This window comes from Lissotriton helveticus, chromosome 12 (genome assembly GCF_964261635.1).
Source record: "Lissotriton helveticus chromosome 12, aLisHel1.1, whole genome shotgun sequence".
Lineage (NCBI taxonomy): Eukaryota > Metazoa > Chordata > Amphibia > Caudata > Salamandridae > Lissotriton > Lissotriton helveticus.
In genome coordinates, this window is record NC_136073.1 from 823,725,458 (window position 1) to 823,751,801 (window position 26,344).

Sequence of the window (26,344 nt, forward strand, 5' to 3'; positions counted from 1 at the left end):
AGCAGAAGGGTCCCCACTCTTCAATCATGGTTAAACAGCGTAGCATTTTGTAACACTAACTGCGAGGAATTCAGCACTTTACTCCCCCCTTCCTCCAGACCCACAGATACATGGGAACCCTATCGAGCCTACACCTACCGGCAGCGACTGGCCCAGGAGGCCCTAACACAATCAGGCATTACCCCAACCGGGGTGGGTTGAACCCCTTCAATCTCTATGTTAAGACTGAACGGTACTGGTGTCAGTAGCTATACTGAGTTGTTATCTTTCTGTAGGCATTCCTTTACTGTAGATAACTGTCGGAGGAGGGATAACCGCTGGGCAGGTGGTCGTGGGTACTAGTCAGTGGGAAATGTAGTGGCATTCTTCTATCGGATCTTTCTTTGGTATCTGTCTTTTTGTTCATATTTCAGGGATATACTTTGCTGCATCTCGATTACTGTCATCATTCGATATTATTTTGTATTGTTATTGTCCGATTATGTTTTTATTATTTCTATGATGCTTCGTTTATTATGTTCCTGGGTTGATTTTACCGTTTTTTGTCTTCTTTCTTTTGCCAATTTGTAATCCTGTAAAACTTTAAATAAAGGATTAAAAAAAATAATAATTATGGTCCCTACCTTTCACTTACAGAGGTTGTCAACAGGAGGATAAGGAAGTTTTCCGAACAGGGGAGGACTGCGTTTCCACAGAAGGACATTCCCTGGTTTGTAAACACGTTAAATTGCATGGCGCTTGTACTGTATCTTTGCCTAATCTTGCTTGGTTTTTTTTAAAGGAACTCCAGCTTTCACATTGCTTACTAACGGCAGTGATCTGATTTTGAACAACCACGACTGCTGTGGTCCACGGGCAGTATTCCCGTATTTAGTAACAGTTTCACAACGGGTTACTTCTTGTAGCAATGTGATTTTTCCATTCCCGCATGGGAAGTTAGATAGTTCCATTTGGCCTTCCAGTCTGACTTTGAAAACAGATTTCAACAAATTAAGCAGGCTCAAAGCACTATTGTTTCAACAAGTGGCTCTCACTTCAACTCGAGAGACCTTCGAGTTGCAAGTGGCTAGAACATTGAGCAAAATTCAGTCACTTCTGAACACGAACCTCACACTTCACTTTGGGGAGCTTAAACATCAAATATTTAATGCGTCTGACACTAAAGGCCTTGCACAATTTGTTTTAAACCGGTTGGATCCGGCCTTGCGACTTCTTTTCAGACTATATTTGGAGTAATACCGCCTTTTATTCATTCAATATTTTCCAGCGTCTTCGGTGGATTCCCTTTATTACTGGTGCTAGCTGGTGGAATCCTGCTTCATCGGTTACTGCAGCACAATGGCTGCTCATCTTGCGGTAATGCACAGACCGGGCCAACTGCAACTGTACTGTGATCGAATGCAAAAAGTTTTTGGGTGCTTGACACTAGCGACGCTTACCGGGAGTTATGGACTGACCTTTCACTTTGCCTACTGCACTGAGTGCAACCTGTATTCTACTGTCAGCGGTGGCCCTACTATTGGGCTAGGGTTTTATGCTTCTCCAATACATCACGTCCAGTCCCGGATTTTAACCAGTTAATGGGTCCCTTAGAGGGCCCATGACCAGGCTTGTTCTGGGAATGGCCAAATGGTACGTGCTGATGTACTTGGAGACTTGGCTGAATGGGATATATGTGCGGCTGCGCAGAGCCTCTTGCAACTGAGTTTCATCGTATATCACGCAAGTTGCCCGGTTATACTCTTAGAAGCATCAGATTACGAGAAGCATGTCTGTTCCTTTGACCTACTTGATTGGGCAGCATCCCTTTTTTCTACCAACGATAGGGATGACCTTTTGGAGGGAATTGCAATTTTTAGGCTCATGTACTTTGATGGATTTACCACCTCCTTCATAATAACATTTTCCCAGAGACAACTCTCTATAAGTAGTCACTATAAATATATTTTTGGGGGGGTTCGGATTTTTCCAATTTGGTATTTTCAAACGCCTTTGAACTCAGCTTGGCTTTTGAACTCTGTTTTGGTCCTTTGTCTATATACTATGACCTTACTAAGGGGAGAGCGTTATATGGCCATTAGGGCCATTGCCGACATTGCTAAGTTAGCATGAGCTTTGCTACCGTGATGCTGCTTTTGCGAATGTTACTACATGACTTTATTTTGCAAGACTCAGTTCATGCCTTTCACATGAGAAGTCTGCTTCACACATTCTGCTAGTTCCTGGAGTTGTCAGAACACGATGTGAAAGGTCGATAAACAATGCCCCTATTTAGTTTGTTCAGGTTAGCCCCTAGCATCTAGACAAAACTAGCTAAACACAGCAGCATTGCTGGAGACTCGTGCTTTGATATTACAGGGATGCATGTTCACATATACTTGGAGAGAGCCCTTTCCATGGAGAAGAGCTATGCTGTACCTATAATGTAAACCTTCCATCTAGGCTTTAAGGTATGGGGTCTGCTGACAAAGCCCAGAGATCTTTTATATACTCAAACTTTTTCCAGCCAAGGGGAGGGTGGTTAGGCCTTATAGTCCTTTTTCCACTGCTGGTAAATGATTACAACCCCCCTTCATATTCTATGGAATTGTAACAATGCTAATTGTTCGGAGTTTATGCATTTCGCTGCTGTTAGTGGCTCGTTAATTGCATCATAGAGCACGATAGTTAAAAGAATTTTTTTTTTAACTATTACAGTGACTCTGCCAATTCTTATTGTGGACAAGTAAGAGTGTGTGAGTGAATGGGTGGGTAGGTCTTGCTACCGCGATTCCTGAGAGAGTCGGGAGTGTTGTGTTCTGGGTTGTCTAATCATTTGTAGCGTCGTGATTAAGTTGGGGAACGAATGAGACTATAGCTAGTCGGTTTTGGAATTTTGGGTACTAAGGTGGTAGGAAGGTACAACCCCTATACACCGAGGTCCTGTTTTCCTGCGCATAGTTCTTTGTATGCGCAGAATCCCCGCAACACTATCTGGCATGCGTCACCAGCAGGATGCAGGAGGCCAGGAGGCCCTGCAGCCTCAGAATCAATCTCATCGAAACCCAGGATAGAGGCTGAAACATTGGTATCATAGCCTGAATATCCTGGACTTGCCACTCTAGAGAATAAGCCAGAAACTGCATTGTATCCAGAACAGCCCTGATGAAAGGGAGCGTCTGGTGTCCGGTGTAACTTTGGCATGTTGATAGTTAACCCCGTCAAATGCAGGAGGTTTGTCATAGCCTGGAGGTGGGTGAAGACAGCCTGCCTTTAGCAGACAGACAGTCGTCAAGATTGGGGAAGACTGGCACCCCTAACCTGCGCATATGATCTGCAACCACCGCCATTACCTTGGTGAACACCTGAGGGGAGCTGGTAAGGCCAAAAGGCGACCAGTGTGAACTGGAAATGCTCGTGGCCTACTGTAAACCGCAGGTAGTGCTGATGTGCAGGCAGGAAGTGGATGTGAAAATAACCATCCTGCAAGTCCAATGCTACCAGTCAGTCTCCTGGGTCGGTGGCAGACAAGACCTGAGCCAATGTGAGCATCTTTAACTCCTTCTTGAGGAAGTAGTTGAGGGTTCGGAGATCTAGAATAGGAAGAAGTTCCTGGTCCTTCTTCAGCACCAGAAAGTAGCGGGAATAGCAACCACAGCCTACGTCTGGCACCAGAACCCTTTCTATGGCTCCCTTGTCCAAGAGAGCTAGGATTTTCTCTTGGAGCAGGGACAGCAAGTTGCAAAATTAAGGCATGTAGGAGGGGTAGTTTTGAAGAGGAGGTAGTAACGCCTTTGGACGATCTGGAGAACCCACCTGTCGGATGTTCTGGCCTGACTGCCACCGAGGCCAACTGAAGGTAGAGGACCTCAGCCACCCTTTGCACCACCACTGCGTATGCAGCTCCCTTTTCCATAGCCATGGTAGGGGGAGAAAGCATGCAAGCATCTGAAGACTTACCAAGTCTGCTGGCATCACCCAGTTCCTCACAGCAGTCCATCAGTGATCAAATTGGTATTCTAAAGGGTCAAGCGACCCTTTGCATTCCTCCCCAATGCCTAGCCTTTAAGAATAGGTCTCAGTCTCCGACCTAGGACACAGAGTTCCTGTCGGTGCCGGAATCTGGGATCAGGCAACATGACTGGCTTCTCATGGATCACAAGGGGGCTGGTACTGCCAGTTGACACCAGCAGCATCGAAGTCCAGGGTGGCGCAGGTCGTAGCGGCACGACCGTCGCCGACCCAGATCCATGGGGAACCACTGGAGCCGGAGCCGCTAGTGTGGAACTAGAAGGGGCCCCCTCCGACCCCACGGGGTCCAAAGGCACACCAGAGGGGTCGGGCGGCTCAAAATAAGACACATGGGCTCAGAGAACTCCTTAATTTGAGCGGGGGTCGCTCCGGCTCCCGGAAACTGGGAAGGCTTGGTGTTGGCCCAGGATTAGGTTCCAAAGAACCAGGCTTCAAACCTAGATGTTTCTTCATCATGTCACCAGGCAGATAAGAAGTCGAAGCGTGCTTCTTACCAGAGTTAACTGACAATTTTGAGTGGGATGAAGAGGAGTTTGCATAAGTCACGGTCCCACTCGAGAGGAAGGTCCCAGGACCATTCCAGGAGTCCAGAGTCATATGCCGGGTCGCTAGAAGCTTAAGGGACCGCTCCCTCAAAGCCTTCAGCACCATGGCCTGGCAGCTAGAGCACAACTTGGAGTCGTGGTTGCACTCCACAACCACAAACACAAACACACAAGGTGTAGGTCCGTCCTCAACATGGTGCCATGACAGATGCCACAGGGTTTAAAACCGGTATTCCTCAATGACATCCTCAACACACCATGAGGGAAAACATCCAAATGTCAACAAAATGTTATAAAATCCTGTCAAAAGCTGATTGAGCGGTAGCTCTCCTCTCGGGTCAATGGAAAGAAAAGAAACCACATCAGCACGCAGAGGTGGTGCCGAGCCTATATAGGTGACGCAGACATTACTTCTGGCGTGGACCAAGCCACCTACCAGCATTAAAGGGTACTACTCACAAAAAATCTTCCAGGATCCAGTCCGAGTAGGTATGGTATATCCATATCGGATTAAGACTTCTAGCCACAGTTTCCTTACCTTTTGGTAAGGAATCTGTGGCTAGAAATCTTAATCAGATATGGATATACCATACCTAATTTTCATCTCATAAATGAGACAACCAGTACTAAGCACTTGGTGAAGGCGTGTGGTGCTTGTTCCAGATCAAAACACAGGGCTTTGAACGGATAGTGGCAACCAGCCATTATAAAAGAAAGGAATTGCCTGTGCTTAACATGTATTGGGATAATGTAATATGCATCCTATAGGCCTCTAGATGTTTAGCTTTCTCCCTTCGAAAAGCTATGACCTCCTGTAAAGTTGCCATGCAAAAACTTTACTCTTGAAGAATTTGTGGATATTCCTCAGGTTCAGGATTGGTCGCCATTCCCCATCCACCCCCCAGCATTCCAAAAGAATCTTGAGTAAAAGCCTCAACATCTCTCTCTTGTTCTACTTCTATGGCTTTGTGGATTAGTATTAATATCTTTAGTAGTAATTGCTGAAAAGTTAGTGGTTTTTCCACGAATTCTAAGGTGTGTCCTTGATTGATGATGTCCAACACCCCATCAGTCCATTGCTATGTGTTGCAGTTTTTCCTGCAAAAACACAGTTCTGCCCCCAACTGGCAAATCTAACAGGGGTCAGATTTGATCAGGAGATCCGGTACATCATCCTTTTGACACATTTTGGGACAAACTCTTTCCTCTTTGTATCTGTACTTAGCTGTTTATATGATACCCTTGTCCCTCTGGTCTTCAGTACCGCCTATAAGGATAAGAAAAAAACATCCTTTATTGTAAGATCTTAGTCTTTGACGTCTGTAGCAGTTATATTGATATTTATTTTGCAGTAGACCAAGCCTCTGGCAGTTTCAGTATCTCGTTTTATGTCCTGTAGCGTGCCATCTACCTTTTTCCTCAAAGAAGTTAGAGTCATCACAAAGGCAGATCCATAACTCTGGACATGACCTCCGGACTAAAAGATCTACCTTTTAGTCATCCACATCTTTTCATTGCCGTTGGCTTTCCCATTTGTCAGAAAAAATGCGTGGGAGAACTGTAAAGCATCAATTAGTGAAATAGATACCTCTTCTCCATCCTTAATGATTGCTCTTGCTTTGAGTTGATCTTGCTCAGGCAACTTTTCTAGCAACGTCACTAGAACATACCTGTCTTTCATCTCTCCACTATGGCTGATGCACTCAAGATTTTCACTGCACTTGCAGCCCCCCCCCCCCCACTGATTCACACGTATGCCCCTCTTTTTTAGTGGGTGCAGTAGGGTTTCTTGATCTTTGGACAGCAAAGGATATAGGCAAAGAGGTTTAAACTTTGTTTAAAACAAGCTGGTGCCATGGATATGGATTTGCACTTCTTTTCAATTCTTGAAAGGTTTACTGTTGCTGGGTTCTGCATTGTTGCTCGACCTATCCAGATCTGGCGCTTCTTTGCACTTTTCGTTGAATTCAATGAAGAAACAGGCTCCCTCTATCCTTAAAGTTGGGAGGCTAGTGCCATGAGATGCCTTCACAACAAGGGCATAACAACTTACAATGTCATTAGTGGGAGCACCTCTAGGTTTAAGCTCATGGCTGGCATGCTCCAGGATCACAAAATCATTCAAATGTGAGTCTCTTGCAGATGTAGCTGGACTGCTGTGGGGAGATGCATTAGCATAATCTTCACTTTTGTCTAAAAAATGTGGTGGGTGCTCACCATCTGGATTGTTTGCATCATCTTGTGGCCCTGTTGGTTCTTGGGCTCTTCTGAGGATGTTATTTCACCATCCATGTCAGAAGACACTCTTATGGGAGAGGTAAAATCTTTTGTTGCTTTTATTTCCTCTTTTGTCTGTGCTTTAGGTATGTTAATGGGTTTTGGGTACACTGGTACACAGTTTGATTATTGGGGTGTAGAAAATCCCTATGATTGTGTTGCTAGATTTGATGGTGGTGGAAATCTGCAGTAAATATTTCGCCATGTCTTGCAAGCTTTTTAACATGGCCAAGGGAATTTGTAATATTTATGTTGTAGGGTGCGGTTCCGTTCTTTAACTATTTGTTTGGTAATCCAAAATTCTTGGCGAGAGAAGATCTTATAACTTATGAAGCTGCTGGTCATAAGTCTCCTTCATCTGAATCAACATAATGGTTGTTGAGCTCAGATGGCTTTATTGTTTCTTGCTCACTTCCATTGAGAAAGGCCTCTGTTATTTGAATTTGATTACTCCAGGCCTTTCTCCCCTTCCACACTTGGCCATGCATCCTGAATCAGCTTCGTTGGCAGAAGTAGTGGTATTAGGGAAATTGTTTGTAAAAGTGGCATTACTCATTCTACCAACAGTCATTCTGCATTATTTGTCAGTGCATTTTTGGATGTTTAAGTTTATTGCGGTCAAGAGTCTCTCGTTGTCAACTGGGAGGGACTTGCCATGGAGAAGAGGTTTCTCATCATCAATGGTGTCAGACAGCTTTAGGGTTTTCCCAGCTTTTACAAAATGTTGTCAACTGAATTATGGTCTGAATCATAGTCTGATCTGTCGCCATCGACCGCATCATCAATGTCACGGAGCATGTGACGTTAATATTTTAATTTTCTGTACAGTCAACGAAGACTGTGCAGTCGTCAACAAGGTTATCTTCTCAGGTGACATTATAACCTGTTTTTTGTTTTATATATATATATATTTATTTTGTTAGGGGTGGGAATAACTCGTGTAACTGTGCAGCGTCACCAATCAGAGCTACCCATGATTTCCTTAAGATTATGTGGAATTACCCGAGAAGAGCAAGTCTTTGTTTAGCGCCAGTTCTTAGTGCAAAAAGATGCCCCCTTCCGTCCATCTTGGATGTAAGGATGCATTTTGCACTAAGGAATAGAGCTATAGAAACAGAAGATGAATAGCGAGCAGCCACTTGCACTCGCTAAATATGCTTTTGCAATTGGATTTTCACCCCTAAAAATTACTTCCAACTACGCGAGCAGCAGCAATCTTGTAACTATCGGTAATTACGTATCAGAGAGCAACGCATACTTACCGAAGTTACTCCAATTACTCCGGTGCAATAGAAATTCTGCCCAGGCCCAATTTTTTTCACAAGTGAGGTCATATTCCCAGTCCGATTTGTGAGAACGTTTTTTTAGGCATCTCACTTTCTCCTGACGAGGTAATGGACGGACCACAGACCTGATCTACAAAAAAAGTTTGACCAGAAAAAATTCAGAATGTCTTCTTGAGGGCGCTTCTACAGGGGGTTCCTCACTGTGAGATACGATAGAAAATTTTACAATTGGAAGCCTCTGGCAAGGGAACACCTGAAGATGCTGGTCCCTGAGTGGCAGTAGTAAGTATCATCTATAATGATTTGGATGGGTTTATAAAGTCTATTATAAAGTTCAATGTTATGGAGTGTAAGGCCTGCCCTGCTGTGCTAACATTTGTACTGTGGTCTGTCAGGCTGGTGAAGGGAATGATTCAAGCATTTGATTCTGTGAACAATTCAATTCTGGAGAGCAAGTACAGGCATACAGAAAGAAGTGTTAGCAGTCATAGTAGCAAGACTGGGTTTCTCCTTAACAGAAGACCAGAACAGATAATCCTGGGCTTGAGAATAGGGGGAAGGAGAGGAGTTAAAAGGAGATGGAGGTTCGTATTGCAATTATTGGGGTGTGTCAAGTTGGCGATAGCATATTTTGGCAATATGTAGCAGTGGTCTTGGTTAACATCCTCTTAATCAAACTATAGGACTGAAGAGACTTTTGAACCACTTAATGAGTACAGAAACAGTTTCCTGATGGTCTGTCAACTCTTACTTGACTGTACACAATAATAATGCAGAAAGGTTATGACCACCCAGAGTAAGGGCACTATTCCTGTTCGATTTAAAGTAGAGGGTCAAATGCAGAGCCATATCAGGGGCAGCTACATAGCAAAAAGAGAACAATCAGAATTTAAACAGACCCGAAAAAGATGCAAGACATCTCCTGGAGGTAAGAAGTCAGATTTGTGAAATGGGGTTATTTAATTCTGTCAGGGGTTAAAAGTCAGTGCTCAACAAAGGCACAGATGTGTTGGGAGAAGTCTCATGATTTTATATGGAATAGATACATGTAGGATGGAATTCTACCAATAAAAAGTATTTGCAAAAAATAGGTGGATCCTGATAATGCAGGCCGTATATTTTCTGGTGTTTTCAGCATTAAAGAAGCCAGTCATAGTCTAGAGGTTCCAATTAGAAGAGTAATCCTCTTCTGAAAGTTCACCAATCTGTTTCCTGAACTTAAAACCTTCTAAGAACTGATTTTTCGTCCCTTCGTTTTAAGGAAGTCTTTTTTTAAGGTAGTTACTAAACTGTCTCTCTTGGGCTAGATCATAGCAACCCAACATGGAGGTAGAATTTTAAGCTCTTATAGTCACAGAAAATGTCTTCACCACAAGATATGTTCTCCAACTCTCCTTCTCTGGTTTGAGCTGAACCAGTTACATTACTTGGTGCTTAATGCAGCCCGTAAGAGGAAGACAGAACTATCACAGAGAAATGTGGGATCTATAGCATCAGCCCCGGTTTCTTCTCATCTGATTTTGCAAAGTCTCTGTGAAAAGGGTCTTAGAAAAGTGCCAATGATTGATTTTGGGAGGGCTAGGAACAAAAACAATGGATAGTCTTGCTTGCTACTTTATATTTAGTGGTAAAAATATCAAATAAATTATGTTTGTACAATATAAGTAATTCTATCATTATCTAATTTTCCCATAGCCTCTTCGGGGACTTTAAAAAACTCCCTCCAACATTTATTGCTTAAATCTAAGATGGAGTCCAGAGTAAGCATATTTCCAATTTGTAGAGGCTTCAGTTTCAGGAGTATTTTACAATCTTCAGTGGCACTCCTCTACGATGTTCTCACTGATGAGATCTGCAGGTCTGCTCTGCTGTAGGAAAATCTTCTTCCAAAAGTCTTCTCTATAGATGTCGTATCCCTTGAGCACAACTCAGCAGAGTAGTTGCAGGTGAAATCATGAGTACTCAAATGAATCACTATAAACCACTCCCTTCACAAAGGATATCTTGATAACATGTGGGTCATTTATTGACCTGGTTTTATATAGCGCTGACTGGACGCAGGGGTATCAGAGCGCTTTACAGTAATAGCAGAGGGAAAAACAGATAGTGTGCTGTAACAGTTAGCCCAAACAGGAGCAATCAAAACAACAGGAGCAATCAAAACAAAAGGAACATCAAGGGGCTGTTATAGATAATGCATGGGCTTGTTCGATCATTTTAAAACATAGGTTAAAGGTGTGAGAGTAGGGAAAAGAGAAAGGGACGAAGTTAAGGAGGCGGGAGAGTGTAGATGGGTAAGATAGGGATAAGCTCCAGTAGGAAAAGTAAGGGGGGAGGGGACAGAACATGAGGTCCGAGGAAGGGAAACCTGAGTAGGAGGTAGCTTGAGAGAGTGTCTGAGAGGGGAAGGATTACTGGCCCCAATATTTGTTAAGGAGATGTAGCTTAAGAGTTAGTTTGGCACCAAGCTGTAGAAGAGCTTACTTCGGTCCTGGTCTCATGTGCCCATGTCTTCCACTTTGTCTACTCGGCAATTGAAAAAAATTGCAACTCCTTTCCATCCTTTGCACATCCCAAGGATAGGTTAATGATTAGGCCTGGGCGGTGTTCACAGAGTTCTGCTACACAGAGCTCCGCGTAGTGACCAAAAAATTACTCCCCACTATGCTGAGTTACGCAAGCAGCGCAGTGCATTAAGTCACACCATGTGCACAGATTTTTAGCGCTGGGTGTTTGTCCGGTGCTGGAAAATCAGCAAGAATGACAACATGCGCAGCACAATAGGGCACAGTTTCTTTTTGCCGCTTGAGTAGAGATTATACTCATACAGCAGCTTCCTCAATACAAACAGAAGGTTTCTCAGCGCAAGGGGCAGTGGCCATCCGCGATCGCCCGTGTTGAAAAATCTGAGGTGGTCTGGAGGAAGCTTTTCCTTGCTGGCCAACTTCACGTTGGTGAGCGCGAGCGAGGAAAAAACTCTGCTCCGCTATGCGCAGCTGCATTTTTTGCAACTCTGCGTGCTACGCGAAGTAGGAAAAACTCTGCAAGCGGAGCGGAATTTCACATCTATGCCTATTAATGAAAGGAAAGCCTTGGCATATGTGCGAGTTGATGGCTCATCAGGGTCTAGTGCCAAGTATCAAGGACCTTCGATTGACTTTAGATACGATTCTTCATTTGGGAATAGACACTGGGCTGGTCAGGCGATTTCAGATGTAGAAGGCCACCTTAACCACCTATGCCCCAAACCAACATCAGATTGAGATTTAGATTCAGTTAGTGGCAATTGGTGATTCTTCTGGTAATGGTTGCCTTGGCAGTTGTTCTAGAGACAATGTTCTCTCCAAGTTCACAAATACCTGTTCTGATGAACGCAAATCCATTTCAGTCCAGATGAAAGTGCAAGATGTGCTTCACATTCAAACAGTGCAAGATGTGCTTTGCATTCAAATAGGGCAAAACATCCATAAACGATGAGGCAAGGGAGTACTGGGGGTGGGGAGGGAGTCAGGAGAACAATGTTGATCAGATGTAACTCCAACAGTAATTTTGGAATGAAGAAAGCAGGGACTACAGGAACCGAGCAATTTTAAGGAATCCAAGCACAATCTTCTTCAAGTTAACTCTCTCCAGGAGGGAAGGCCTTTGCTACATTGGAGTCCACCATCACTCAGAAACCTGAATCTTTTAAAGAAGAAACCAATAAGTATTTGTAGTAGTTCACGCAAGACTGAACTTCATAAATGGTATCTAGCATTATAGCGAATGCAGAATCTGCACTCTCCTCTGACGCATCTCGAATGAAACAGGACCTCCTGTGGCAGAAAGGCACCCATACGGACTGAAATTTTGGTAAAGATGAAAGAGGGGGTACGAGGGACAAAGGGGGTATGAGGGACAAAGACAGTACCCACTCCTGGTAGTGCTCATTTCCTCAGAGTAAACCAGAGGTACACTGTGCATCTTCGGGTTGGAGACATGAAAGGCATTAGGAATATCTATTGAGCAAAATCATTGCTCTGCACTGCTTCAAATCATGTTTTGATTCTGAAAGAAAATGGTTTTGCTCAAAAGCCTAGAAGTGGGGATTACGCCTTCCTGCCTTTTTACCCTACAAGTAAGCATTGATAGTAGTAACTATTCCCCTTCCTAAAGATGGTATCAGGTTGAGTACTCTGAAAAAAGACATTTCTCTACCTCAGTAGCTTTTAGGATGCGAACTGGGACTGAAGTCCTAATGGCAGTGTCCAAGACTACCCTCGAGAACAGAATTTCTGTTCCACTGACAGGACACGAGCCTTTTTCACCTGAATCCAGCTGGTCAGGAGAGGGGAAACCATTCCCACAGATGCAGTGACTCCACTGAGTTGGCAAAAAAGGGGGAACAGGATTTTTCTTCACCCTGAAGATTCTCCTCTTATCGATTGGTAGTTTTATTATAATGCATACATGACCTAGACACAGCGACGCACTTTACACAGTACAGAAATTTAGAATAGGTGGAGTTGCCTATACCCAGCTTGATTTAAAGTGATGATGCTAGGGGAAGGAAATTACAAATAGTCCTGTCAGTAGAAAACCGGTGGGGTAGACCAGTGGCGGGGGTGCTAGCACCAATCAGAATTGAGAGCATCAAGGATTAATTATTCTAGTAGCTATCTGGTGACTAAAACATTAAGTTCTTTTTGAAGGTTACACAAGAGGGTGCCACGCAGATATCCAGAAGGATAGAATTCCATTACCCGAGAACGACTGGGATGAAGTTCTGTGTTTTTAAGATTTTGGTGGCTCGAGGAACAGCGTGTTTGAGGGAAGGGAACACCTCCGGATATCATAAGTTTCAAACAAGTTACTGTGCCAGATATTCCATTTTACTTACCTAATATCCAAGGAAGGATGGGGCTCCGGCTGAGGAGTTCTGTCAGTAGGACTCCATAGTATTGAACTACAATGCATTTGCAAGCTGGGAGGGGGTTGTGAGAAATAAAAGGTAATCTGGCGGGTCCCGCTTCGGCCATGGTTTCACGCGGTTTTTGAGCCTCTAGCTTCACACTTGCGGACTTCACTCAAGGATACGGAAAAATGTCTAGACCAGTGTTCATGGTTCTGGGAACTGTTTCAATGAGCTCGATTGGCATCTGCTATGCACCTCCATTGTTAAGGTCGAGCACAAGTTGGTAGTCTTCCTGAGAGTCGTACACAAGCAGGACGCCCACTAACTGATAGGAGGCACAAACGTTGGAGGCACAAACGTTGGATCAATGAAAGAATTTTTAACATATTTTTTTTTTAATTCGATTTTCTATAGCGCGAACTTTACCCGAAGGTGTCAGAGCGCTTTACAGAAAAACCAGTTGCAAAACATAAGGACTAAGGATTACTTGCTTTACATAAGAGATACACACAGAAAAAAATTGCAAATGTACAAGATGTAAAGTCACACAAAGAAGAGACTGGTGATTAGAGTGCTCTATATACATAGGGAAGGGATATGAATGGATATACTCTAAGAGTCACATAGGAGTGGTAGAGAGTACTATATACAGAAAAGAGTTCCATTTAGTGGGGTCGGAGGGGGATGCAGTCACAGCACCAAGGGAGGGACAGAGAAGGACAGGAAAGTGAGACAAACGAGAGAGGGAAGCAGATAGTAACGAGTAAGACAGCGAGGAGTGTGTCAGAGGCAACAGGAGAGACAATAGAAAGGTCGCTAGGACAGAGGGGGAGGTCAGAGATCGATAAAATGGCAGAAGAGATAGATAGAAGTAGAAGCGAGTCATAAATAGAAAATGTCGAGAGCATAAAGGTCCAGGTACGAAAGTCCAGGAAGAGGGCTGCCATAGCCAGCAAGTCCAGGGGAGAAAGGCAGTCTGCAGCAAAGTCACAGCCTCATCGTCCATGAGGAGCTGGGGCTCGCAAACATGTTTAGGACCAATTAGGAGCACATACCTTGATTGGGTCTGTAGTACCGATTTGGTCAGGAGACTGGTGTCAGTCAGATTTTCTGCTTTAAAGTCTGCAGTGGAGACAGTGGAAACTCCTTTGGGACCTGGGACTGAGGCACAGTATAGACACTCTGGCCTTTGAGCTTTAATCAGTGCAGTCAGAAAAGAGAACAGGCAGAGCATCCAAGACAGACCGGAGACAAATCTTGCAGTTCGATCCAAAGAAGGCTTGTTAGAGTGACAACTCCTGGTTTAGCTACTTCTCATATGAAGAATGGTACAAATTCAATTTGTCAATCACTGAGACAACAATTTATGAAAGACAAACATACTGGGGAGAATCCACAAGTAACGTATCTGGAGAAGACCCAGCTCCGGTACGGAAGTAGACTTCTTGAAGGAAAAAGGCTGTGTCAAGAATATAAGTGCCAACTCTTCCTCCCGCATTGGCAGTGCGATTGGTTGAATCACATTACAGTATGGAGCACCTCGAGTCAGGCAGTTCTCCACAGATGACTAGTGAGGTTGAATGTCCAAGAGAGGAAGTCAGCAACAGTCAGTGCTTCTGCTTTTTTTTAGCCGGGTCTGGTGGCTCAGTGGACTAATGCATCCACTGCAGGGGCTGGTGTTCGCCCTCATGGTCACAGGTTCAAATCCCGGTGGATCCACTCAACCTTTCATCCATCTGAGGTCGATAAAATGAGTACCATTGAGTTGGGTAACAATAAACATCTGTTATTCAGCGCCAAGATACCCAAGGGTGAACGTGCGCTTTACAAATAAACATGTTATGTTATACGTCATGTTACAGAGAGGCCTCAGGGTGATTTTTTTACATCAGAGTTTTCCTCCTTTGATGGGGCGCTAGAGGGCGCACGAGCTGAATGGCCGCACTCTAGTGTGGCTCCGGCTGCCTGGCATTCTTATCCTTCCTGATATCCTTTAAAACTGCGCCCACCCGCCCGAAAACGGTCTGGGGGATTGAGATATATCTAAAGCATACTCTGTCGGAGTTTGGAGATCCTACGACCTTCGAGGACGAAGCTAGATTGAGATAAGTCTGGAGCGGGAGAGACCGAGAGCTGAGACCTCGCTGTAAGCGGCGTGGTGCCGCACGCAACGCCCAGGACGGCCACGAGGCGAATAGGCCGCACTACGGCTCACGTACCTCCGTCTGGCGGGCCTGGCCCTTCAACCTCGCAGAGGGACCCTACCCCGGAAGCTTGCTTCCTGCACTGAAGACATCCTGTTGTACAACTGCAAGGCATCGACCTATCTTCGACTGTAGACGTCGGAACCGACCTGCTGCCGAGATTGCCCACGCGTGTGCTCTCTAGTAGAGCGGATTGACACAGCGGTGCACTTGTTTGCTTGCCTGGCATGGGGAAACCAGATGCCCGGCAGCCCAGGCTGCAATTTGAACCGGCGACGCACAGAAAGGGGTCGAAGCAGACGGGGGATGGTGCGCCGCCGAGAAGCCCGGCGGCAGAGGCTACCCCCCTGGTCCCGGAGATGGCCACTATGCTGCAGGAGATGCGGCAGGGTTTCGCCACAGTCGTGGACAAGGTGGACCAGCTCTCCGCCCGGATGGATGGCATCGTCCAACGAATAGATGTACACAACGAGCGGCTGACGGAGGCCGAACGCCGCATTTCCGAAACGGAGGATGCCGCAACATCGCAGGCCGCGCGACTATCCCGCATGGATAACATTTTACGGGTGATCGCCGCCAAGAACGAAGAATTGGAAGCGAGGGGCAGGCGGAACAACGTCCGGATTACGGGAATTCCGGAATCCACAAACACGGGACGTATGGAGTTGTATGTAGAACGTTTGCTCATGGCCACCGTGGGAGAGGAGGCTCTCTCCAGCCAATTTATAGTAGAGCGGGCCCATCGTTCCCTTGGACCTCAACCTCAACCTGGCACTCCACCGAGGCCCATAATAGCGCGCCTGCTGAACTATCGGGATCGTGACGCGGCGTTGAAAGCGGCGAGGGCGAATCAAAACCTGAACTTTGAGGGAGTGTCCTTCTCCATTTATCCGGATTTTACTCCGCTTGTTCAGGAACAGCGCAGGAAGTTTCTGGCAGTGAAACGAAAACTGAGGGGACTGAACGTTGACTATGCTTTGCTTTATCCTGCCAAGCTCCGCGTAACGCACCAGGGCACGCAACATTTTTTCTTGAACCCGCAACAGGTCGAGGAGTACATCAAAACTCTGCCGAAAGGAGGCAAAAGAGCTGCGCTGGCTGATGGCGGCCATGATTCTGGTGCGGAATGAACTGGGTTAGGCGCCTTCGTTCTTGCTGACTCGTTGACATATGTTTTTCTTTTTCTCTTTGGATAACTGCTCCTGATATGGCCCCCAGGAGTGTAGGGCTGGGTGGTGCTGCAGATTCTGTAGCGTGCCGGGCCCCCACCCCCCCCATGCTGACTCACTCGCCCGGACAAAGACGGTAAGAATGGCGGCGACGGCAATGAGGAAAGGCGGGGGTGGACGACGGTGCACCTCTAGAACCCCGAATGGGTGTACCCCACTGGACTTGCTTAATGCACTGTTACTGTTGGGTTGTTGCGGGATTAATCGGGGAGGGGGGTGGGCACAGGGTACTGGCGAGTTGGGGGCGCTTCAGTGGGTGGGGGAGGGGGGAAGTTTTTTAAGGGGTCAGTTAGTGCTGATCTGGTCCATGTTTTCCACTTTCCTCTTACTGGGCCTGTGGCCCCGGATTATTACTCTGTGGGTACCGGCTCCTCTCTCTCTGTGTCGCTACTCGAGAGGGGCCACCTGGGAAGCCTCATGGGTGGCACTGTTCAGGGGCCTGTTTGCTGACTGGCAACGGTTACGTTTTCTAATATTCGATGCCTGGGTTTGCACTGGGTTTATGTTTTCGTCATGTAGTCAAGCGTGTGCACGTTTACCTCTTCGAACTTCCACTTGTCCTGGGGTGGGTTGGTCTCCTGTCTTTGCTATGTGGGGGGGATTAGGGGACTGCCATCTGCGGTGGCCGGAGTTGCTGCTGGCCGCTCGTAATTTTAACTGTGTGGACTGTTGGTGCAGTCGGGCTGCTCTATTATATGAAAAGATGTTGGGATGGGGGATACTTGTCTGAATGTACTTACTTGGAATGTGCGGGGCCTAGGGGATCATCGGAAGAGGCGCCATGTTCTGGGGTATTTAGACAGACATAATGTTCACATAGCGTTTCTGCAGGAGACGCACTTTGCACCCCACAGGTTGCCAGCCTTTGGTGGCAGATGGGCCTCAAATACTGTGTTCTCCTCGTATTCCTCCTATGCCCGTGGTACTGCAATCCTGATTAAAAAGTCAACACCCTTCACCATGGCTGGCATGAAATCAGATGTACAAGGGAGATATTGCCTGCTTTGGGGCAGATTGGGCCGTGTGACGGTCACCCTTGCGTGTTGTTATGGCCCTAATGTGGACGACCCGCAGTACTTTGAGTCACTCTGGGCTGCTATACTGGAGGCGGGGTCACAACACATAATATGGGGGGGGGACTTCAATGTCACTGTGAACCCGACCCTGGACCGCTCACACCCGGCCCCACATCACTACACGAAAGGGCGGGAGGTGCTGCGCGCCATTTTGGAGGATAATCACCTAGTGGATGCTTGGCGAGCGCGCTGCGGGCCGAAGGGGGAGGGAACGCATTTTACGGCGCAGGCCAGGTCCTGGGCCAGGCTTGATTATTTTTTTCTTTCCACGCGCATGTATGCCACTGTCACGTATGCCAGACACCTCCCCCGGACTTATTCGGACCATGCCCCGGTTCTAGTTGCTATGCGCGGTGCTGAACTGGGCCCTCCTATTACCGCATGGCGCATGCAGGCGGCAATGCTGTTGGATGAGGAATTTAGAGAGACGCTGCGTGATGAATGCTTAGATTTTTTTGCGAGAAATAAGGGGTCTGTGGATGATGTGGAGACAGTCTGGGAGGCCTTCAAGGTCACACTGCGGGGTTTCTGCATTGCGAAGGGCTCGGGGGTACTGAAAGCTATCCTGAACCGTTTAAAGGCGCTGGAAATGAAACTAGGCCGGGCGGAAGAGACCCTCCGGGCGCGCCCCACTAGCGCCACTCTGGCAGAGATTCGAGATTTGATTACTGAATATTCCGAGGAGGCTGCACGTGAGGCAAGATTTAGACATAAATACTGGGTAGCGCGGAAATATGGAGAAGGAGATAGGCCTGGGAAGGTGTTGGCGGCTACGGTCCGGCTTGCGAGGGCGCCTACTACTATCCTAGAGTTAGAAACAGCCGAGGGGCTACTGCTCCGCGACTCCACGCACATCCTTAACGAGTTCGTGGGCCATTACAGTAAGCTGTACACCTCTAGGGGACTGGGGGGCCCGCCGTTGGACGACTACCTCGCGGATGTCGCGCTTGGTTGGCTGAGTGACGCTCAACAGGCGTTTTTGAGTGCCCCATTTGAGCTGGACGAGGTGAAAGAGGCGATTATGAGCATGCAATCAGGCAAAGCTACAGGCCTAGATGGCATCCCTATTGAATTCTACAAGACGTACATTGAATTCATGGCCCCAGTACTGCGAGAGGTCTATGAGGACGCTCTGGAGGTAGGGCACCTTCCCGCATCAATGAGAACTGCGCTTATCATTTCTTTACTCAAGCCCGGGAAATCTGCATCGCACTGCGACTCCTATAGACCCCTCTCTTTGTTGACATGTGATGTGAAAATTCTCGCGAAGCTCATTGCCACCCGCATCAGCCTACTGCTGCCTAACCTGATCCTTCCGGATCAGGCGGGCTTTGTTCCGGGGCGGGCTACATCCCACAATCTACGCACCTTTTTTTCTGTGTACGACTCTGTGCATGAAGACCTGCCCATGGCGGCCATCTTTTTGGATGCCACCAAGGCGTTTGATTCCCTGGAGTGGGATTACATTGTTGGGGTACTGAGCCGCATGGGATTCCCGGCTATATTTGTTTCCTGGATCAAACTGCTCTACACACGACCCACGGCCAAAGTCCTTATTAATGGGCAGCTTTCCCCTGAATTTGAGATCTCTAGGGGTACGAGGCAGGGGTGCCCTCTATCCCCCCTGCTCTTTGCAATCGCCACGGAACCCCTTGCTGCCAAACTGCGGCAACATTATAAGGATAGCGCGCTGCGCTGTTTCCAGCGACAAATACTCATCTCCATGTACGCGGACGATATCACACTGTATGTCCGGCACCCTCGGGACAACCTACACCCCATACTTAGGGAATTCATTAGATTCGGGACTCTCTCGGGAGTGCAGATAAATTGGGCCAAGTCGTGCATATTCCCACTCACGGCGGCCACACAGGCCTTCCCATTGGAGTATCCGCTCACTTGGACTGAGGGTGATTTTAAGTACCTTGGGGTTCACATTGAGAGGGACCGGGAAGCGCTTATGAGAGCGAATTATGGCACTGCCATTAGTAAGATTGAAGACCAGGTCACGAGGTGGGTGTCACTTCCCCTGTCAATGGCGGGCAGGGCTTCTTTGCTTAAAATGGTCGTACTGCCGCAGCTGCTTTACCTGTTTCTCAACATACCCTTTCATCCTGGTCCATACTTCTTTAAGAAACTGAGGTCTGCAATGCTCAAATTAGTGTGGGGTGGAAAGCAAGCTAGGCTCCAATGGGAGATTTTGACACGGCCCTATGTGCGGGGAGGGTTCGGTGTCCCTGATTTTGAACTGTACTTCAGGGCAGCGCAGGCGCACTATGCTTACTTCTGGGTCAGACAGCCGAGATACATGCCGCAACTGGCTGCGGAGCACTGGCTGGCGCACCCCACGCCTATCGAGGGAGCTCTATATGCCGTTGTGGGAGGGAGGGATAAGACCCCGAACACTTTATCTAGCACTATCACGGCCTGGTTACGCATTTGTGCCTCCCTAGGGCTGCAGTTCCTCTACGCTCCATGTATGCCCCTGGCTTATCACCCACAATTGCAGCTGCTGCAGGAAACTGGTTTCCAGCGCTTACTGTCTAAAATCCATGTCCGAACGTGGGGGGACCTATATCATGATGGCGAGTTCCGCACGAGGGATCACTTGTTTGGTACCATACTCCCTACCTCACTAGAGGTGTTTTACTACATGCGCCTGCGACATGGGCTGCAGGCCCTTACACCTGACTTTCCGCGCGAGCCACCGATCCTCATACCCCTGCAACACATGATGCAACTTGCGAATCCGTGCAAGCTTGTGTCTACGTTGTACAGATCTGTTAGAACACACACTGACTTCACCGCACTTCCTGCCAAAGCGAAATGGGATCAAGACCTGCCTGCCCCACTCACCGATCAACAATGGGAATTTAGCTTACTGCAGACAGAGCGTATCTCCTCCAGTAGCAGGTATAGGATTATTCACTACAAATTTGTGCACCGATTGTATTATACCCCGGCTCGATTACACAGGTTTGGGTTGCGAGACACTGATAAATGTGATAGGTGTGGAGCCCCTGGAGCTGACTTTCTACATCTTGCCTGGGACTGTGCCACTGTACGGCAGTATTGGGATCTGGTATTTCAGGCCCTTTCTACAATGATCAATGCTACGGTGCTACCGACTCCTGAGATGGCACTGTTGGGTTGGGTCATACCCCTGCAGGCGGCACACCGCAAGTATGTCGCGTTAGCCTTGTTGCTGGCCAAGCGGAGGGTGGCCTGTAGATGGGGCAGAGGAAGGGCGCCCAAATTTAAGGAATGGATACGGGACCTGGTGTATTGTCAGGAACAACTGCACACATATGCGGAGTTGCTGCCACTGTCATCCAGGCCGACTGATATCTGGGCCCCGCTGCAGTGCTATCTGATAACGGAGGCACCGAGTAATGATGAATTGTGATCTGTAACGTTGTTCTAGGTGTGATGAAGACAATGTGTTGAACTGCTTTGGACCTACCTGCAACTTTGTATGCCGTGTGACTGCACTATGCACTTTACCCCCATTGCCGTATCTCTGAACAGACCTTGTTGTTTAACTCACCTGTGTGCCTTACCCACCCATGGTCCACCGGGTTGATGCGGGATGCTGATCCCCCCCCCCCCCCCCCCCCCCCCCCACCCCCCCTCCGAAATCTGCTCGTTTGTGGTACGCACACTCATGACGATGTTGTTTTGTTTGTATTCTTTGTTCTCTTTGTTAACCAAACAACGATAAAAGTAAGACGCATTTATATGCTTCCTTTACATGTACTGTTACTGCTGCCTTTTGTTTTTCTGTATACAGCCCTGCAACACAATCTTGATTTTTTGCTGATGTTTATTCGTAATTACTGATATGTGCTATAGCAGCCGGCCTCCGGGTTGTGGCAGTCTGCTGTGTATACTTAACGGTACTAAATAAACGTCTTGCACAAAAAAAAAAAAAAAAAAAAAAAAAGAGTTTTCCTCCTTTGATGCTTCTTACACTGAGTTGGTCACCGACTTGGCATCGCTACACTGGTCAACAGGCATCTGCACAGTACAGCAGCATGGCTCAGAGAAGGAGTAAGGAGAAGTGAAGACTGGGACCTAGCCTATGAGACTGGAATCGAGACAACACACAGGAGTGCAAGTTCCCCCTAGTCACCGGAGCAGATGTAAACTGCACCTTACTGAAGATACCGGAATATTATCATGGAATTAGATTGGTAACCAACTAGTGATCACCCTAGATGTTGAAGCCCTAGATATAAGCATTCCACAACTAGCAACAGTAACAGCATAGAAGAACTACTTAATATGATGGAATGGGTGATACCACACTCAGTTTGTGATTAATTGTGCAAAAATTGTACAAATACCAAGCATACAGAATACCAAATCCGGCGGTCGAGCCTTCTCCCACATCACACCTAAAGCATGGAATGCCCTGCCGCTACACACAAGAGCAGCCTCCTCACTTTTTTTAAAATCAAGATTTTAGCCCTTTTAAGGGCAATATTAAAAAATGGAAGAGGTATATAGACAACATCTTGATTATTTGGGAAGGAGATAAAGAAAAGGCGTATGAGTTCACAGCATGAGTGAGTGGAATATATGAGCAGATGAGATTGTCAACAGAATGGAAAATTCCTTTCTAGATTTGAAAAGGATGGCCACCAATGGTAACCGAACAACAATAGTGTACACAAAACCTCTTAATCATTAAGAGCCACCATCCTTGATCACAAAGGAATTCTCCCAGTACAGGCATTCTTAAAGATTAGGAAGAAACTGCTCAGACGCAATATTATTTGACATGAGTCATTGGGTGAGAGATTAAAGGTCTGATCTTACCCGCAGAAGATCATTGAAACAGCTGAAAAAAGAACAGTGAAAACATCTTTTGAAAACTTGAGAAAAAACAAATACCCTCCTGATAATCTATTCTATCATATCCAACAGACTCAAACAAACAAATTAATAAGAAATAACCTTTGGGGGGCATACCGAAAGCCACAGGACGTTTTCAGCATGTAGGCCGCAGCATATGCAAGCAAGGAAACCCATTAAGATCCTTAATCTAGGTCAGCGTTTAATTTGAGCTGGTGGTTTCCAGCGCTCAGCACCGGCACTTAATTAGCAACAGACACTTGTGTCAGTCTGACACAATGTGGCGCGGTCTAGCTAATTTAGAGAGGACCACACAGTTAATTATGGATTCAATATGCAAATTATTACGTGTTACCCAAACCATTCTTATTGCTGTGTGGGTCCTAAAATAATCCAAATTGTCACACTTGTAGGAGTGTGATGGTTAGTACTTGTGTTGTTACTATCATTGGCGGTATAGCTGGGGCAATGTGTGGAGCTAGCTGTAGTGGCCTCTTGATGAGAGTACTGGCCCCCTTTTTTTTTTTTTTTTTACAAATTAAGCACGGACTATGTCCTAGCCCAACTTCAGAACAAGCATTTACAATGCAACGGTTTCGCCTTTGCAAAAGTTAGAGCTATTGGCATTGTAAATGGCAACCTTTTTATTTATGAGTTGATTTTGAAAACAGATAAATAAATGGCATTGTCATTTACAATGCCAATAGCTTAATCTCTCGCAAATGCCAAACACACACCGAGAGCCCCCCCACACAGAGCCCCTCCACACAGCCCCCCCACACACACAGCCCCCCCCACACACACACACCCACACCCACACAGAGCCCTCCCCACACAGAGCCCTCTCCACACACACACACACAGAGCCCCCCCACACAGAGCCCCCCCACACCATATACGTTTCCGCTCTCAGACCTATCATATGAAAGAACAGAAGTGAAGGTTGGCAACTCTATTGTTTTTAGTAAACTTATACAAGACTCAGCACTGTACATGCTGTGCGCACTTCTCTAAAGTGGAAAAGACACTGGCTTGATGTCTGTAAATGTACCGTGTGTTTTTATGCAGGGGGCGGTCTCTGCCAAATGCTGGTTACTTTGAGGCGAGGGGGGCACAAGGTATCTAGTGTGCAGCCAGAGTTGAGACTGCAGGGCGGGCGGCCCTTGACATGAAAATTAAAGTAAATAAGAAACTCAGGTGATCTGTTCGAGGGACGGCCCCGCTAACGCAAAATGCTACAACGGGGTAGTGGGGGCTCCACACAATCGTGCCAGAGGTCTCAACACAGACTGTTCCAGCCCACACAACCACCCCATCCCCAGGGCTTCATGTTATCCGGTGGGTGCAGGCGGGGCCCACCGGCACTCTTCTTTGGGGACGGAACTCATTGATAGCCATTAGTCTTTGACCCAACGGCGGAAAGAAAGAGGGAGAGCAAGACCGACAACAGTGGCAAAGGGAGAACACACAGATGAAAAGGAACCCAGGCGTGTCCAACCTAGGTGCAGGAAAGCTATACTGGTGGATAAACAGACATGGTGTGACATACAGACTAGACGGCCTTGGCATTTGGCAACCCCGTCATTCTGCAACAACGCCAGCAACATTCTTAGAAACATGTAGGCGCTAGGACGTATTCTTCTCCATAATAAAGCACTGCCCACCTCTGACTGAAGCTCCCTAAAGACCAGGCAATAAGTCTCAAAGACTGCACCGATCTTTCAGGTGATGGGCAGGAAATAAAGTGGGGCAGGAAATAAAGCGGCGCACGTTCGGCAAGCACTTGTGTAATTACTGAGCTCCCAGCAGAACATGACCGGTCCGAATGCGTGATTCTACACCTAAATCGAGCTCTAGATCGACCTGGTAAAGATGAAGGGCGCAGTCAGTTCTGCAGGTACACAACGGGTCAATGCAAGGTTCCCGAAGTAATTATTGAAAAATACACGCACGTGAACGTCGCCTTGATAGACGTCTACATAAGGCAGCTGGGTGCTTTAAATAAGTTTGGCTGGAGCCGTCTCTCTTTCTGAATACTAGTTTTTCATCCCAGCTGAGAGAACTGCACAGACCACTTACCGTCACGCGCCGCTGTCCTGCGCAGTGGCAGTCTCGTCTGTACTGCGCTGCAAGTTTCATGGCAGCGTGGGAACACCGACGGAGCCCCCCCCAACTTCCCAAACACGGGGCGACACCTACCTTGAGCGGGGTCCGGGGCCCTCCGCTTCTTCGGACCGGCATTGTGGTGGCTCCCGGCGCACTGTACACAAACGAGAGGCCAGAGGCGGCGAGAGCTACCAGCGGGGACAGGCAGCCGTCCGCCGGCTCCCTTCGCTGCCCCCGGCGGCCCCTGACAGCTCCTGCCGGACAGCAACGAAGTTTCTCCTGAGCGGCCGCCTCCATCCACCATGGAAGGGGGGAGCAGCGCTAACATCCGAGCGCCCTGAAGGCAGTATCACCTGCTAGCCCCTAACGGTACTTGTAAAGCAACATATTACACCGTGATTAAAAGCCAAGAAATGCTGAGTGTTAACAGAATGCTAGCGATGGGCGTTTTCATGCAACGTTTTTCACCGGAACCCCCATTTGGGACAGTTGGTTCGTACCAACCGTAGCTTCAATCACAGAGGAGTTTAGTATGCCCCAAGGCTCGTGTGACTTGGACAGCAGGACTTTACTACTCTTTGTACAAAAATAAACCCTGCAAGGGACAGATCATAAGGGGCAATCCTGCCGACCGTGGGAACATTAGCGCTTCCGTCTTTAAAAAAAAAAAAAAGTTTACATGATAGATCAGAGATTCAAATCACACTCCCCAGGCCAAGAAGCATGCGATTTAAGTATTTTTGTTTGCCTCTCACGCCATACCTGCCAGTTAATGATGACCTCGGATGCATATTTGCCAACACTTAAGAGCTTTCAGTCGGGACACGTAATTATGGGCTGACTGGTATTTAGACAGTTTCAGAGGACAACAAAAGGAAACAAGAAAAATACGACATCATTGAACGAGAATACAAATAAAACAACATGCACTGGCAAAGCCAGTAGGTCTAGCTTGCATTTTGAGTGATAACTAAATTAAAAAGCCTGCTACAGTGAAAGCACAAAACACAATAAAGTATTACTTGCTGTATACAATGTATCAATGAGGCAGAAGAACTATAGTTACTTACCTGTAAACTGTGGTTCTCCAGTGTTGGTGTCTTTCATAGATTCACATGCTTGAATATCCCCCGTCGTCGAAGTGGGAGTCCCACGGTACATAAAATAGCAGTCATATATGCATGTATACATGAAAAATATAACTAATAAAAATATACATACATATAGTGCAGTAAATTGTAAATTCTAAAAGTACCATAGAACATAATAGGCCCATTGAAAAGCCTAAGGGAGAACTCACTTTAGTAGCATATCTGAGTCATTATGTGTTGGATCACATTCCAGCCAATCAGGCTGTAGCCTCCTCTAGAACCTTCTCCTCAGAAGCCCAAGTCCTCAGATTTTCGTAGCACAGAGTAAGTAAAAGTGCCTGAGGAGAAAGAGAGCCTCTGAGGGGAGGATGGGAGGGTCGCATGTGAATCTATGAAAGACACCAACACTGGAGAACCACAGTTTACAGGTAAGTAACTATAGTTCTTCTCCAGTATTAGGGGTGTGTGGTAAGTTGGCCTGATGTGCAGTGTTCACTATTCTAGTGATCACTATATATCAGTCCAAACAACCCTTATTGATGATTGGTTGTAAGTCAACCTTATAGACCCGCTATCCTAGTAGCATGGATACGAGCAGTCTAAGGCTAAGACTCTAGAGGGCGTGTTAAGCCAGCTGTTTTACCATCACATTACCCCTTGAACACCCAGTGAAAGGACACCACACAAGTGTTATGAAAATAAACAATGTATTTATTAGAATCACAACAACCCTGTACTCTTTATGAGGACAGGGTGCTAGGCACACAA

General features: G+C 46.9%; 1 protein-coding gene across 3 annotated transcripts in view; it reads right to left on the bottom strand.

The window, feature by feature from the left end:
- Nucleotides 1-26,344, bottom strand: part of TDRKH (tudor and KH domain containing) — a 726,700-nt gene that overhangs the window by 633,556 nt on the left and 66,800 nt on the right. The gene's annotated exons all lie outside the window — the stretch shown is intronic.